This window comes from Cucurbita pepo, chromosome 10, assembly GCF_057944985.1.
Source record: "Cucurbita pepo subsp. pepo isolate OVF chromosome 10, ASM5794498v1, whole genome shotgun sequence".
NCBI lineage: Eukaryota > Viridiplantae > Streptophyta > Magnoliopsida > Cucurbitales > Cucurbitaceae > Cucurbita > Cucurbita pepo.
In genome coordinates, this window is record NC_141807.1 from 9,817,011 (window position 1) to 9,821,146 (window position 4,136).

The following is a 4,136-nucleotide window of genomic DNA, read 5'->3' on the forward strand; positions in this document are numbered from 1 at the left end:
TACTTCAGACTTTATAGTAGGAGCTTAAACCTACATTGAGAGCTCCAGATTCTTCGTTATTTATAAGTTTGAAGAGAAATGGTGGAGGATTGCTCTCGAATTTGACAGAAATCTGAGAGTAGGAGACCCACAATCTAAACGCTTATTGCCTTTGATTGGGGGATCGACCTTTCTCGATTCTTATTCCATATTGTTGCTCCTACTTCAGACTTTATAGGAGGAGCTTAAACCGACATTAAGAGCTCCAGAATCTTCGTTATTTAGAGATCGAACTTTCAGGATAATTTTTCAGAGATATCAACTCCGATCATAGCCTTACCGACCTTGGCTTTGAATACTAGTCGTTGGATGTGATGATTCGTGCGTGTTCGTTCTAGATCATATCAAATTTTGGAGGAGATCCGATGATTAAAATTTGTGTTCGAAGGATTTTGCTCGGATGGTCACGGTAGATGCTCTGATTCTAATTAGAGTGGCATTTCTGTAATAATCCATTCTTCTAGGGGTATTTTAGTAATTTGCCACTTTTCGAATATTTTATTATTATTTTTCTCGAAAAATCCATAATTTTTCTACAAATTCCTCATCCCTGTTTTTTATCATTTTTCGCTTATTTTGAATCTAGAGATTCCTTCTAGATAAGGAATTACAAATCCAGAAAGATTCTTGATAATTGATAAAATGACTTTTTTGCCCATTTCATTTACTTTTTCCTTTCCAATCCTTTTCAAAAAGAACTTTAACTCCTTGAAATCAATTGTTAGGGTACACGAGTGACTTGACTAAGTTCTTTGTTCTTGCTTCATCCTTTAATTTTTTTCCTTTCTATTCTTTGGGTCTTTCCTGAGTGGCTTATTCTTATGGGAGCTAATTTCCTTCATTTTTTGGAGTGTTACATATACATACTCGTTATAAACATAAAATAAGAAGTAGACTCAAAAGAAGAACAAAAAAATACTAGATTAAAAATAGAGGTTAGTCATTGGCCCACACTCCAAAGTCCACTCTCATCCACGACCAACTCTTAGTTATTTGAAAAAAAAATGATAAACATGGAGTGAGTAAAACTTAGTAAGTAGCCTACTCGTGGGTTCTTAATCGCGACCTTAAGCTAGGATATTACTTCTTGTTATGTTTTCAGGATCTTAGAACTTAGAGGTCATCGTGTCATGTATCATATACTGATTCTGAAAACCTTCCGCTAAAATAACCTTCAATTTTCTCCTCATGAACACATGAGTGGTGTCGTCATAATCATGTAATCCTACTGGTAAATCGTGGTGCAGGACATCTCGTTTAGCTGATGGGAAAGGTAGGCCTATCATAACATCCAAATCATGATACATATTGTAGGACATCCTACCTAAAGAGGAATAGGGGCCTTTTAGTACACATCGTAATGCAGATAATGGTTACTTATGGGTATGGATCCTAGCAACTTATTTAGCATGTTATTCACATAGTTCTAGGTACTTGGTACATGGATTATTGATGAACCTAGGTTTATACATAATGTCATGGGTTAGGCTTTAGGAGTTGAAGTTTTAGCTTAGGAAAACATTAGAAGGTAACCTAACGTGGACTAATTCGTGTGAAAACCTACTAGCACTTTGAGGACCTCTTTCCTTCACCAAACTTATGGGTAAACTTATTTAGAAGGTGCAGGAACAAGTTTGTAAATGAATAGTGGACTATAGTTCTCGAATTCTAGGTAAACCCATGAACACGATACCCCAAAACAAAAAACTTGTATCTCTCGATTGGGTACTCGATTAAGCTTGCTTCTTGCCCCTAATAGTCTACCCTTATTCATAATTTATAGACGGATTTTCCACTACCATTGAAACATCTAGAATTTCTATAATTTCATTCTTCATTTTTCTGAATCTTCTGCCAAAAAAGTCTTCTCCGATCGGAGCCTTCCTTTTTTAAGCAACTTGTAATTCTTATTCTATAAAAAATTTAATGATTGGGGAAGTTTATACAAATTAGAAAAAGTACCATTTTCTCAATGTTTTTTCAATTTTACTTGTTGTTTACTTCTAGATACAACCTAGTAGGGATTATACACTCTCTTATTGGAGACCTTGAGTGTTGCAAATTCTCCTCCCCTTTGAAAACTTTCGGTCATCGAAAGTGCTTATTCTAAAATAGGTCAAGGTACAAGGTTCTTATTTGTCTTCTGTTTCCCAAGTGGTTTCTTTTACTCTATGATTCTTCCATAGGACCTTAACAAGAGAGATTTCCTTGTTTCTCAATCATTTGACTTTCTTGTCTATTATTTGAATCGGGTCTTCTTTATACGTTGGGTCATCTCTCAAGAAGAGAGTTTCATGAGCTAGTACGTGCAAACGATCTAGGGTATACTTCCGTAGTATGGATACATGAAAGATATTATGTACTGCAGACAAGTTTGGGCATTGCCCGATTCTATAGGCCACAGATCCAATCCTTTCTAATATCTCAAAGGGACGATTAAACCTAGGGCTTAGCTTCCCCTTTTTACCCTACCTGAGCACCCCTCTCATGGGGTGCTACCTTTAGGAATATATGATCCCCTACCTACAATTCCATGTCCTTGCGCCTTAGGTCTGCATAGCTTTTCTCTCGGCTTTGTGCGGTTTGTATCCTAGCTTTAATCTTCTGGACTGCGGCGTTGGTACTTTGCACCAACTGTGGCCCAATAGTTGTCGTTTGCCCCCCTTCTTCCCAAAAGATAACGGATCGAAATCTTCGTCCATAGAGAACCTCGTATGTGGCCATTTGTATGGTGGCTTGGCACGTATTATTATAAGTGAATTTCACAAGGGGTAGGTACTTATCCGAGCTTCCTGCAAAATCCATCACATATACCCTCAACATGTCTTCCAATATTTGCTTGAGCACTTCTGTTTGACCATCTGTTTATGGGTGGAATGTCGTACTATAACTGCGTACCCAATGCCTTAGTTGAATTTTCCAGAAGCGAGATTTAAATCTGGCATCTCGGTCTAATACTATTACCTTTTGTTGAATTTCCAGAAGCGTACCCAATACCTTTACGGATAAATATTCATTTTTAATGTTAGCAAGAGTAGCTCAGTTGGGAGATTGTTAGATTGAAGATTTGAAGGTCACACGTGTTTTATCCACGTTCAACGCACCTAATACAAGTTTATTACCAGGCTATACAATCTAAAAACATAACTTGCTCATTCAATCTAAAATTAGTGATATTTCTTTTTTAAATATAATGAATTAGCGAAAATACCTTTACTTATGAATTTTCATTTTTAATATTAGCACGGATAACTCTGTTGGGAGAGCGTCAGACTGAAGATTTGAAGGTCACGTGTTTGATCTCCACGTTCACCGCACCTAATTCTAGTTGCATAACCCGACTATTCAATCTAAAATTAGTCATTATTCCTTTCTGAAATCTCAATGAATTATCGGAAATACCTAACGTGTTCTAGTTCACCGCACCTTATACAAGTTGGATAACTTGAATATCTTATTAAAAATTAGTGATTATTTCTATTTAAAATATCAATGAATTAGCGAAAATACCTTTACTGATGAATTTTCATTTTTAATGTTAGTGTGAATAGCTCAGTTGAGATAGCGTTAGATTGAAGATCTGAAGGTCTTGTGTTCGATCTATGTTCACCACTCATGGTTCACGGTGCATAATTTGATTATTCAATCTAAAATTAGTAATTATTTCTTTCTAACATTTGAATTAATTAGTGGAAATACCTTTACTTAAAACTTAAAAACTTTCATTTTTAATGTTAGTTCAATCTAAAATTAGTAATTATTTCTTTCTAACATTTGAATTAATTAGTGGAAATACCTTTACTTAAAACTTAAAAACTTTCATTTTTAATGTTAGTGGGGATAGCTCAGTTTGGAGAGCGTCAGATTTAAGATTTGAAGGTCACGTGTTCGATCTCCACGTTCACCGCACCTGTTTCTTTTTGCATAACCGACTATTCAATAAAAAATTAGTCATTATTTCTTTTTAAAATCTCAATGAATCAGCGAAAATACCTTTAATGATGAATTTTCATTTCCAATGATTGTGGGGATAGCTCAGTTGGGAGAGCGTCAGACTGAAGATCTGAAGGTCACGTGTTCGATCCACGTTCACCGCA

At 35.7% G+C, this 4,136-nt stretch overlaps 1 non-coding gene across 1 annotated transcript; it reads left to right on the plus strand.

Moving 5' to 3' along the window:
* Window positions 1-4,063: 4,063 nt before the first annotated feature.
* Window positions 4,064-4,136, plus strand: TRNAF-GAA (transfer RNA phenylalanine (anticodon GAA)). The gene has a single exon. It is a non-coding gene; the product is annotated as a tRNA-Phe (tRNA).